The sequence below is a fragment of the Carcharhinus amblyrhynchos genome, chromosome 1 (assembly GCF_965287045.1).
Source record: "Carcharhinus amblyrhynchos chromosome 1, sCarAmb.v2.hapA, whole genome shotgun sequence".
NCBI lineage: Eukaryota > Metazoa > Chordata > Chondrichthyes > Carcharhiniformes > Carcharhinidae > Carcharhinus > Carcharhinus amblyrhynchos.
The window spans coordinates 170725855-170739140 of record NC_137324.1 but is presented as its reverse complement, the minus strand read 5'-3'; positions in this window follow the sequence as shown (position 1 = coordinate 170739140).

Genomic DNA, 13286 nt, shown 5'->3' with positions numbered 1-13286 from the left:
GAGAGTGCGGGGTTGGTACAGATTGGAGTAAGGGAGTGGGGGAGAGGGGGCGGAGGCGGAGTGAGGGTGGGGGAGCTTTTACAGGTTGGAGTGGGGGGCAGAGATGGAGTGAGGGTGGGGGGGGTGGTTTGTACAGATCGGAGAAGGGGGGATGGGGGCCGGAGGCAGAGCGCGGGTGGGGGGGGGGTACAGATTGGAGTGGGGGAGGTGGGGAGGGGAGGGGGAGCAGAGGCAGAGCGAGAGTGATGGGGGTTGGTACAGGTCGGAGAAGGAGTGATGGGGGCCAGAGGCAGAGCGCGGGTGGGGGGGGTACAGACTGGAGTGGGGGAGGAGGGGAGGGGAGAGAGGCGGAGTGAGGGTGGGGGTTGGTATAAGTTGCTCACATGTAGGTGGCCAGTAATGTGTCATTAATCACTGAGAATGAAAGGCTAGCGAGATTGTCCATAATATCCGAAGGCGGAGAAGAGGAGAGGGGTGAGAAGGGCCCTCCGCAGCAGGCCACTTCCACCTAGGAGTAATTACTATCCCTCAATTGGACGCCGATCAGAGCTGCAGGGGTTGGGGTGTATTAAACCCCACCCACAGGCTTGTGCAGTGCGGTTCGGAATTGCTGATATCTGTGCAGGCAGAGTGTGTATGGGGGCGCCTGAGGACAGGTCTAAAACTCGGATCTGAAACACTCCCAGTTTCAAGTCCGCCCAGCACTTAGAATCAAAGTGGTAAAAGAGGGCCCTATGACTCTATCACATCACTCTTTTCCTCTTACTTTCACGTTTCTTCCTTTTCCCCTCTGTTTTAGCTCTTGCTTCACATTGTGAGGGCAATTTATTGCTGACAGAAGAGAAATGTGTTGGACAACTTCCATGAGAAAGGAATCAAAAGAGTTGGCAGGTATAGAGCAAAAAAAAATTAAATCTGCTTGATCATTGCCCATATGCACTTAATCAGAAATCATCTGCTTTCCACTACACGTCCACACAACTCATATGCACCTTTAATACCTTCACCTGTGGACACTGGAGTTTAAAACCCAGCACAGACAAGTTTGCATGATTGCAAAATATCCTTATTGCATTTTATTGTGTGTTAATGAAAATAAATACCTAGGTGATAAAATCATGATACTTCAGAGGAAATCTGTTTATGATTTTTTTTGGATAGTAATATGTCTGTATTACTTCCAAAACAAATACAGGGGTTCTTTTTCCATGTGTCCCACCTTTGCAAAGTGAAATAAACATAAAAATGTGATGAGTACATGTTGGCGTTAATCTTGTTTTGGCGGTGGGCAAGGTTTTCTGGGAGGAGTTTGGCCAAAGTTTTATCAAGTTCCCTGCCGTAGGGTTTGTGTGTCCGGGGGGATAAGCCACACTGCCGCTGGAGGCAGGGAAACTCACAGGGGAGGAATTTCACTCCCAACCTGGAAAGGAGACTGTCAGCTATTGAACAGAGTGTGAGGCTGAGAGTTTCCAGTCCTGCTCGCCTCAGAGTGGGGAGGGGGGTGGTGGGTGGTGGGTGGTGGGTGGTGGGTGGTGGGGGTGGTTCAGGGGGTGGGGGGGGGGTGAAGGTTCGGCAGCGGGAGCGGAAAATATCATGCGAAGTCCCAAGTCATGTTTTATGTTTGGGTGGGATTGTGGTCGGTGTAGACTGGATGGACCGAATGGCCTCCTTCTGCACTGCAGGGATTCTATGATTCTAACCCGTGCGAGTTCATAGTCAGAGCCCCTGAGTAGGATCCAGTCCTCAAGCCAAATCTGTGCCGTGGCTGTCCGCTCCCGTCGTCAGTGGCGGACCACATTTCTCGCTGTTCAATGGAAGCATCATTTGCATCTTATTATCGGGCCCATACGCAGGAATCGTACCCCACCCCTGTCAAAAAAACCCATCCGTGGCAGCGTGATGTGGGCAGCACGGTGGCACAGTGGTAATAAGCAGTGCTGCCCCACAGCGCCAGGCAGGATTCTTGGCTTGGGTCACTGTCTGCATGTTCTCCCCGTGTCTGAGTGGGTTTTCTCCGGGTGCTCCGGTTTCCTCCCACAGTCCGAAAGACGTGCTGGTTAGGGTGCATCAGCCATGTTAAATTCTCCCTCAGTGTACTCAAACAGGCGCTGGAGTGTGACAACTAGGACATTTTCACAGGAACTTCATTGCAGTGTTAATGTAAACCTACTTGTAACACTACTAAATTTTTGAAAAGCCATAAAGGAGTCAATGCTTGCCTTGTAGTGGGATTTGTGAACAAAATCTTCCATATGGGTTTAAAATGCTGGGTTTTTGTAGTTTTTCATTTGGCATTGGCACTTACCTGGTTCAAAGATCCAACTCTGATACTATCTAACCAGGAGGTGGGGTTAGGACGTGTGCTGGGTTGACACAGTGGCACAGTGGTCAGCATTGCTGCCTCATAGCACCATGGACCCAGGTTCAATTCCAGCATCGGGTGGAGTTTGCATGTTCTTCCTGTGTCTGTGTGCGTTTCCTCCAGGTGCTGCGGTTTCTCCCCACAGTCCAAAGATGTGCGGGTTAGGTGGATTGGCCATGCTAAATTGCCCTTTAGATTCAGGGGGAATAGCAGGGTGAATATGTGGGGTTGCGGGAATGGGGCCTGGGTGGGATTGTGGTCAGTGCAAACTCGATGGGCAGAATGGCCTCCTTCTGCACTGTAGGGATTTTATGATTCTAACCCGTGTAAGTGCATAGTGGGGATCCTTACTGAGATGCAATACCCAGATCAAATCTGTGCAAAAGGAACCCTCCCTCATGACAAACACCCCTGCTGTGTGTAGTTAAACTTACCAATGCAAAGAAATATTGCACTTATATTTTTAAATGACCTATTTCACTTTTGCCTTTTGGGGGGGGCGCAGCACAGTAGTACAGTAGTTAGCACTGCTGCCTCACAGTGCCAAGGACCCGGGTTCAATTCCCACCTTGGATGGCAGTGCTGTAGCGTCTGATAATTTTACTGTACGTATCTTAGGATAATTATGCCAGATATCAAAGCCTGCCACGTACATCCTTGTTATCATGTTTGGGTCACAAAGTTTAGACTAACTGCGTTATTCAGTCCCCTTTCTTGACAGTTCACTTTGAGCAATTTCAAAATAAGCACAGCCGTTAGAATCTTCTCAAATTGTACGATGGCTTCTCTTGGGCGTAATGTGAACAATCCCCCTTCAAGTGAAAGGTTCTCACGTGGCAATGAAAGGGTTAGGGGTACAAAGTACTCCCAGCACTCATTTCCCTACTGCCAGGTTACAATGACAAATTGAGGAAATCAACATTGAATAGCCGAATAGTTGCACTTTGAAAAGGGAAGGTGCTATTGATTGGGTGTTTCTTCTCCATGGTTTTAGATTACAGTCTCGGAAAGTTGGTGGAAAGAGATAGCCCCTCAGTCTGAGGTACAGTAACAATCTAAGGATGATGGGCATTAGAAAATCTACACTGTGCGCCTTTGAAGAAGTAATGTGTTCGTACTCAGCGGATACTTTTCAAAGGCATTATCTCAGTGTGCAGACAGTTAAGGTTATGTAATGACCAAATTTTCAGGCGAAGAAAAGTCCTCCGCAGGCTTCTCACATATCAGTCTCGACCAACGGAAACCATATATCTTCTTTGTGGGGGTATCTGAAGCGCAGCAACCCCCCCTGGCGATTTCGAACCGGAGAGGCCTACACAATTAGTGTCAGGCCGGCCGAAAGGGTCCTCCTGTCTCCAGCTGCCCTGCAGGTACGCTAAGTGGTTTAGGATGGGAGCCGAGGGCGGAAACCAATTGTTTAACAAAGGCAAAAGTGCATTTTGAACAGTAGCTCGGCAGGCAAGCTGTAACATTGTCAACCTGCGTAACAGACAAGCAGCAATTCAAACTCCCCTGTGCCGTCCCCATGGAGCCTCTCCTTCCCAACCTGATAAACCCAGCCTCCTGCTTACATGTCGATGTCTTAGAAGGCCATTTTGGGCTTTTGTTACATTTCATGAAAACAGTTATATTTTCGGTGCACAGAAGCATCACTTTAGCAGAAACGTACATGACAAGGTACTTGGAAAATGCAGACATTAGGGTGCATTTTCATGCTCTTGTTGGATCAGTTGGAAAGAACGAAGCTGCCTTTATGTGGGGGTGACACAGTGGCACAGTGTTTAGCACTGCTGCTTCATAGTGCCAAGGACCCAGGTTCAATTCCTGGCTTGGGTCTGTGCGGGGTTTGCTCGTTCTCCCCGTATCTGCATGGGTTTCCTCCACAGTCTGAAAGACGTGCTAGTTAAGTGCATTGATCTGAACAGGCACTGGACTGTGGAGACTAGGGCAATTTCACAGTAACTTCATTGCAGTGCTCATGTAAGCCTTACTTATGACTAACAAATAAACTTTTTTATTGCACTTTTCCCACCCCAGAGATATGCAGGTTAGGTTGATTGGCCATGCTAAATTGCCTCTTAGCGTCAGGGAGATTAACGGGCTTAATACATAGGGTTACTGGAATAGGGTCTGAGTGGGATTGTTGTCAGGGAATGCTCGATGGGCCAAATGGCCTCTTTCTGCACCATAGGGATCTGATGATTCTAAAGCGCTTTGCAGCTAATGGAGTATTTTCCTTGTGCCTCCAGGGTGGCAATCTCTGGGCTGTTTTTGTTCTTTGTTCTTTGTGCACACAGCAAGATCACTGTGGGCAACAATGGGCAGGATCTTACGGCCTCACTCAGGTGAGACCAGAAACTCCCGCTTGAGGTCAATGAGGATTTCTGTTGTTGGACCCTCGCCCGCACCGATTCCATGGTGGGCAAGGTGGTAGAATTCTGGCTAATATGTCTGTGACCTAATAGTATGTTCGTGATTGTTTTTTGAGGCATCAATATTGGCCAGGATACCAGGAAAACCCTGTTCTTCTTTGACATGGTGTCGTGGAATCCTTTATATCCAATCAATGCCTCATGTCTCATCTCAAAAATAGCTCTTCAGGCAGTGTAGCACTCCCGCAGTGCAGCGCTGCCGTGGCAGCTCAGATTCCTGTATCAGAATCTGAACACACAGGGCACGATCTTTCCGGCCATTCACACCAAGCTCCTGCTGCAGCGGAGAATTTGGTGGCCAGCCAAGTCCCCATTCACTGTGGCGGGATAGGAGGATCCCACCGCAGATTCTGGTCACAACCTTGTGACTCAGAGGAGAGAGCACTGCCTACCTTGCCTTGCCTACTGTTAAAAAGAAAATCTCTGCCTTTCTGTTAAAGCTCGTTTTATTTTGGTGGGGGGGGAACGTTGAAAATGGTCTATTTATTTCCAGAGTGTGGAACAATAAACCTGATGAATCGCTCCCCACAGATTGCTTCCAGGACAATCAATCATTTATTGTCTACAATGTGACATGTAGCTTGTACTGAGTGACAATAATTAATTCTTAAACCTTGTGGGAGGCCAAGGTCGCGATTAGACCAGATGCCCTTAAATGTTTCTGACGGAACCCAAATTGAGCATCAGATGAGTAGGTTGTTTTATTGTAAAAGTGCTGTAAGTAAATGCTGTCAATGATACCTTCCATCACTGCTGCTGATTGAGAGTAGGCATCATGGTGGCACAGTGGTCAGCACTGCTACCTCACAGTGCCAGGGACCTGGGTTCGATTCCTGGTTTGGGTCTCTGTCTGTGTGGGGTTTGCACGTTCTCCCCGTGTCTGCATGGGTTTCCTCCGGGCGCTCTGGTTTCCTCTGACAGTCCAAAGAAGTGTAGGTTTGATTTGATTTATTCATAGAATCATAGAAACCCTACAGTGCAGAAAGAGGCCATTTGGCCCATCCAGTCTGCACCGACCACAATCCCACCCAGGCCCTACCCCCGTATCCGTATATATTTTCCCACTAATCCCTCCAACCTACGCATCTCAAGACACTAAGGGGCAATTTTAGCATGGCCAGTCAACCTAACCTGCACATCTTTGGAGTGTGGGAGGAAACCGGAGCACCCGGAGGAAACTACGTAGACGCGAGGAGAATGTGCAAACTCCACACAGACAGTGACCCAAGCCGGGAATCGAACCCAAGTCCCTGGGGCTGTGAAGCAGCAGTGCTAACCGCTGTGCTACCGTGCCACCCATGTATTGTCACATGTATTAGCATATAGTATTGATTCTTGCGTGCTATAGAGACAAAGCATGCCGTTCATAGAGTTGGAAACAAGAGAGTGCAGAATAGTATCACAGTCATAGCTACAATGATGTTAGAGAGGTTAAAAGAGTTAGAATTAAGTTTTAGAAGCATAGAATGAGAGTAAAAGATAGAATTAGAAGGTATGCTGGGCACAGTTTCCTAGAAGTGGCCTCGCTCCGGTGCCATCTTGAAAAACCATTAGCCATGGTAAATGTACAGTGTTACAGGAATAGGGCAGAGGGGAGGGCTCCCACAGTCTGAAAGATGTGCTGGTGAAGTGCATCGGCCACGCTAAGTTCTTCCTCAGTCTACCTGAACAAGGCGGTGACTGGGAGATTTTCACAGTAACTTCATTGCAGTGTTGATGTAAGCCTACTTCTGGCACTAATAAATAAACTTTAGACTAGGCCAATGGGATGAAACATGGACATAGAAACATAGAAAATAGGTGCAGGAGTAGGCCTTCGAGGTGCAGGCCTTCGAGCCTGCACCACCATTCAATATGATCATGGCAGATCATGCACTGTCAGTATCCCACTCCCGCTTTCTCTCCATACCTCTCGATCCCTTTAGCCACATGGACCACACCCAACTCCTACTTGAACATATCCAACAAAGTGGCTCCAACAACTTTCTGTGGTAGAGAATTCCACAACTCTCTGAGTGAAGAAATTCCCCCCATCTCAGTCCTGAATGGCTTACCCCTTATTCTTTGACTGTGACCCCTAGTTCTGGACTTCCCCAACATGGGGAACATTGTTCCTACATCTAGCCTGTCCATTCCCATCAGGATTTGATATGTTTCTATGAGACCCCAATCAGCGGGATTGGATTTGTCCCTATATGCTTTGGAGAGGCAATTTTCCACATTGTAGGGCAGGTTTAGAGAATTGCATGCAGCTTTTGACGCCTGCATCACGGAAAGAGTATTAAAATTGCAGAGAATTTGCAGGATAAACTCACCAGACGGCTGCCCAGGATGGAAAGCAACACTTCCAGAGAGACGAGATGACTGGGCCTGCAGAGTCGCAATCTAGCAGGAAGGGCTAAATGGGATTTAATTGTGGTTTCCGAAACAATGAAGGGAGAGACTATTTTGGCACATTGAGGCATTTGGCAATGAGGGGGTCATTCATTCCAAGCTGTCATTAGGAAGGAGAAGAAAGTTGAGGCGGAGGTTCTTTAGATGGAAAACTTTTAAAACATGGAATGGTTCGCCACAGGGTGTGGTCAAATCAGGGACCATTCAGTCTTTCAAGGAAAAACCAAAAACAAATATTTGAACCGGAGCACAATGGAAGTCTGTGGGGAGAGAGCAGGCCAGTGGAATTAGTTTGGTTTGCTTAAACAGAGAGCTGGCGCAAAGACAATGGGGTGAAAGGCCTCCTTCTTTGCTATAAACCTCTATGGCTCTATGGTGTGGTTTCTCAAGGAATGTAGGGGATATTATGCTGAAGAAGAAATAACACGCAGTACCATGTGATCTCATGCCAACATTTACCCTCCCAGTTATTGCTGAACAGGGTCTTGTGGTTGTGTCAGTAATCTTGATACCGTGTAAATATCAGACAAATGGAACAACAATATGAAAGCAGAAGTTGCTGCAGTCCAGACATGGCCGAGAATCTATCTCATCCTAATCATAGGACCCCTCTAGAGCAGAAGAAGGCCATTTGGCCCATCGAGTCTGCACAGACTCTCCGACAGAGCATCCCACTCTTAGGCCCTCCCCTTCACCCTATTCCCATAATCCTGTCCATTTACCACAGCTAATCACAGATTCATAGAACCCTACAGTGCAGAAAGAGGCCCTTTGGCCCATTGAGTCTGTACCGAACACAATTCCTCCCCCATATCCCTGCACATCTAACCTACACATCTTGGGACACTAAGGGACAATTTATCATGGCCAATCCATCTAATCTGCACATCTTTGGACTGTGGGAGGAAACGGGAGCACCCAGAAGAAACCCACACAGATATGGGGAGAATGTGCAAACTCCACACAGACAGTCACCCAAAGCCGGAATCGAACCTGGGTCTCTGCCTTAGGGTTAGGGTTCGTGAGGCAGCCATGCTAACCATTATGTCACCGTGCCCCCCCCGCCCCCCCTTAATCATTATGTTCGCCTGCAAACCAATGCCTCGAATACAAAATACTTTTTCTTAGAGACAAAATTTGTAAGTACGTTTTGGGGCAGAAACTTTTAGATTCCTGCAACTCAGATAAGATCAGAAAAGGAGTTAACCTTGCCAGGAGATGTCTGGAACCAACGCAACATCTGCAGTACAGACACAGCAGGGAAAACAGTCCAAGTAACCTTTCCAAAACTCACTACCATGGTATTGACTGGAGGTAGGAACAAAGCAACTCAGCAAGGCCAAGATAAACTAGGGCATTATGCTATCAACAAACAAAGACCATGAGATGATTACCATTTCTTTGATTCAAATCTTATGGAACCAATGGAGATTTCAGATGCTGGCTGGAGTGCCCCTTGTCACTTGTTTTGGGAGGGGCCTCTGCATTATGTACTATATGGGGATTTGACAGGCCAGCAGTGGGTCATTCCCTGGGAAAAAGGACCCCAGCGAAGGACGTCCCCTCCTGGCCAAGTGCAGCCGGCCATTCAGAGGCCACCGACTGTATTGAACAGCGATGCCACCGGGGAGGTATTGGCTGCCACTGGTACTACACCCACTTGAGATGTGGCAATGGCTGGATCCCAGGTTATAGCTGAGTAATAGCAGGAGGTACGGGTGAGGTCACAGAAGGGGGGGGCTATGGCAGGGGCAGGGGTGGGATGAGAGAGGGGCTCAGCAACCAGGATATGGCTCTCAGAGGCTGCCTCTCCCCCCAAGACTCTTTGAACAAGAGATCTTCCTTTCCTCTCGGAAGCCTGCAAGCAAACTTTGCTGTCTGTTCTCCCCAGATTGTGAGCCCCTTGCCCAGCGCTGGGGTAATGTCAATAGCGGTGGGAAAAGGTCCTTAAGTGGGCATTAATCAGCTGCTTAAAAGCCTCGATTGGTGGTCAGGCGGGAAAACCATCCATGAGCCATTCTGCCACCAATGTGGTCACCTAACCTCCTGCCTGACTGACTGTCCCTACACACCATCCAGCTTACTGTAAGGGAGGGCCACAGATTCAAGTCCAAATTTACAATGCATGGGTATAATTAAATCCTTTTGAATGGATGTTGTTAGCTTATTTGTGGAGCAGTTTCCCACATACTTTTAACACCTTTCTGAATACGCCACTTCATGCACCCCTGACAAAACCTTTGGCAGTATACTTCAAATAAAAGAGAAATTGACCTTATGTCTAGCTGAACTCCGTTTGCTAATAGCCATTTCGACTTTGCTGCTGAGAACTACCCCAGGATTACACCCAACTGCATCAAGTGTGGTTAATAAGAGTAGTGATTTGTCAAGGGAAACACACTGGAACTTGCTGCCGGGGAGATAGTGGGAGCAGATACGATTGGACTGTGGGAGGAAACCGGAGCACCTGGAGGAAACCCAGGTAGACATGGGGAAAACATGCAAACTCAACACAGACAGCCACCCAAGGCCAGAATTGAACCCATGGCCCTGATGTGATGAAGAACTGTGCTACTGCACTACCCAGGCTAGCTCCATCTCTTTAAAACATCCTGGGTGCCCCAAAGGGCTATCAGATGACCACATGGGATTGACATTGATGACCAAACCCACATAATAAAGATGTAGCTATACTGTGTGAAATAGTATGGAATTTACAGCACAGAAACAGGCCTTTCAGTCTAACCGGTCCATACTTAGACTCCACACCTCCTTCCATCCTTCTTCACTTCATTCTATCAATGTTCCTTTCTACTCCTTTCTCCCTAACCGTTAAGTTTCTACATCAAAAGAAAAAATTGCTTTAATCCATAAATCTCTCAAGGCCCCTAGTTACTTATTTGTCTTATATTTTATAAATGCTCGGATCTAAAAGGGCCACATATGTCCTGCTTGAGTGAGACATTATCCCATTTTGCTCTTTCAGGTGGACATAATAGATCCTGTGACAATAGGAGAAAAGGGGAATGCTCCTGGCCAACAGTCATACCTTAGCCGATCCCACCAAAAACAGATTAACCAGTAATTTATCTCATTGCTTTTTATGGGAGCTTGCTGTGCACAGAATGGCAGTTGCTTGTTTCCTACATAACAGTTTTTGCAGATGCACCAGAGAAAGCATCCTTTCCAGATGTATCACAGCTTGGTATGGCTCCTGCTCTGACCAAGACTGCAAGAAACTACAAAGGGTTGTGAGGGTAGCCCAGTCCATCACGCAACCCAGCCTCCCATCCATTGACTCCACTTACACTTCCCACTGCCTCAGAAAAGCAGCCAGCATAATTAAGGACCCCACACACTCTGGACATTCTCTTTTCCGCCTTTATCCTTGGGAAAAAGATACAAAGTTTTGAAGGCACGTACCAACCGACTCAAGAACAGCTTCTTCCCTGATGCCATCAGACTTTTGAATGGACCTACCTTGCGCAAACTTGATCTTTCTCTACACCCTAGCTATGACTGCAATACTACATTCTGCACTCTCCTTTTCTTCTCCCCTATGTTCTCTATGAACGGCATGCTTTGTCTGTATAGCGTGCAAGTAACAATACTTTTCACTGTATATAAATATGTGTGACAACAAAAAATCAAATCAAAAATCAACATTTCAAATGATGTCATTGGCTGTGAAGAGTTTTGGAAGTCCTGAGGATGCGAAAGGTGCTACATAAATAAAAGCTTGTTTTATCTTAAATGTTTAGATAATGTGTATATATGTATATATTTATATATGTGTGGATATATATATATAAAATAAGCTCTCAAATGTAAACCTCAATGGATAACATGTCTTCGTGTAGAGGGTTGTTAAATCATAGAGTTGTGCACCACAGAGAGGGGTTACAGTTGCATCTTTTGGGGATCAATCAATATGTATAGAACAGGCCATAGGGAGAGAAAAGGACAACAGGATCAATGTTAGATTATCTAATAAAGCTCTGACACAGGAGTAATGTTCTGACTGATCTCTTGTGCAGAAAATACCAATGGTACTCAAGCCACAAAGAACAGCTGTAATTGGGTTCCATTCTAACCCCTTCCCTTGTCTATCATAAGGATCATGCCAAGGGAATTTGGACCTTTTTGTGAGAGAGGGCAAAGATTTCTCCATGTTTCTCACAGCGGGTGATCTCACTGGTTGGCAATTTGACCCTTGCTGGTCAGATTGTATCACAAGTGGGAAATTTGAAAAATTCACAATGCCGTCATGCAAGTGTCAAGGGTGGAGATGAGAGGGTTTGCTGCGGCAATTCATGGCTTTTAGAGAAACATGTTCTCGCCCAGTGATTGACCTGTAACCTAGCTGTGTTGGAAACAGAAATTGATATTTCACACAATCTTTAACGCGCTAGACCTTCCTTTTAGAGTGTTATAAAATGGGAGACAACCCTCACTCTGCAACTGGGTAAACAGATAGCTGATAAAAGGGTTTGTGTAAATGGATAAAGAACAAGTTTAAAGGCATTAGCATGTAGCTTGACAGATGGCAATGATTTGGAAACATGCACTAGGTACAGATGGCTTTGTGTTCTATGATTTCTAATCCTTTAGAAAATCCTTTTAACGTGTGATTACGGACTGGTGTCATTGTCACCATTATTGCTTTGATGGTTAATTCAATCAAATTGATAATCCTTAACAGTTGAGTTTCTACATCAAAAGAAAAATTTCCTTTAATCCAGGAATCTCTCAAGGCCCCTAGTTATTTATTTGCCTTATAGTTTATATACGCTACGATCCAAAAGGGCCTCAGTGAAAATTTTTTACTGCTATTTACTATTGCAACAATATCTCCAGGAGTTGCTGAGATGGTAAGGAGTAGCTTTCTGAAAAATATACATTAACCTCTTGTGGGCAGATTCCACTTTCACTGCTTTTGTTCTTGTACTATGTCTTTTCTTCAGTGTGATTTATGATTCATAAATAAATCCTACTACATAAATTAGCCTGTGTGAAATGGGCACGTGGTTCTGGTTCTATGCAGTGGACTTCTGGTTTTCTACGACTGAGATGTTGGGGGATTGTTAAAAAGTGAGTTTTTCATTTATGATTCATTATGATTTGTACTCTGGGTAAAATTAAGCTACACGTGCCAGCAAATACAGGTTCCAGTTCACAAACCACTCTGTGAGTGATTTCTGCACCTATTAGGTCCAGTCACTGGGCTTGGTGGGGTGTAATGGGCCATTAAATGAGTTAGCAAAAGTCTTGTCAGATTGACATTTAACCCCACCCCAGCCCATTGCACCATCGGGTTTTTGTAACTTGCATACAAAACCGCTGGGAGCTTCATTAAATTTCCAAATAGGGTGGTCAAATATTTTCTCAGCAAGCCCACAATGTTTGGCGGAGAGAGGATCTTGAAAGGGTCTTCAGATGGGAGAGCATTAAAAATCCCAAGTTGCTTAAACTTGTGTTCTGAGGCTTTTTTTGGGATGTGGGAGATGGTGGTGTAGCAGTGACATTGCTACACTGGTAATCAACAGGCCCAGGCTAATGCTCTGGGTGCGTGGCTTCGTATCCCACCTTGGTAGCTGGTGAAATTTTGGGGTAGCATGGTGACACAGTGGTTAGCACTGCTGCTTCACAGCAGAGGGACCCGGGTTCGATTCCCAGCTTGCGTCACCATCTGTGTGGCATTTGCATGTTCTCCCCGTGTCTGGTGCATATTAAAATGTTTTGCATTAATGTTGATGCAATTAAATTTTTCATGTAAACTTAGTATTTCAGAGAAAATCTTACGTATGAACATTATGCCATTAAAGTTTTCAATCTGTCTGTGTTTCCTTCTATAGTCCTAAGATGTGTGGGTTAGGTGGATTGGCCATGCTAAATTACCCCTTAGTGTCAGGGGCACTAGCTAAGGTAAATGCATGGAGTTATAGGGATAGGGCTTGGGTGGGATTGTGGTCAGTGCTGACCCGATGGGCCGAATGATCTCCATCTGCACAGTAAGGATTCTATGTTGCTGAGCTTTTGCAGCTTTCACAGTCAACTTTGTCAGCTTAAGATTTGTCCATGTTTTGGGCTGAATAATA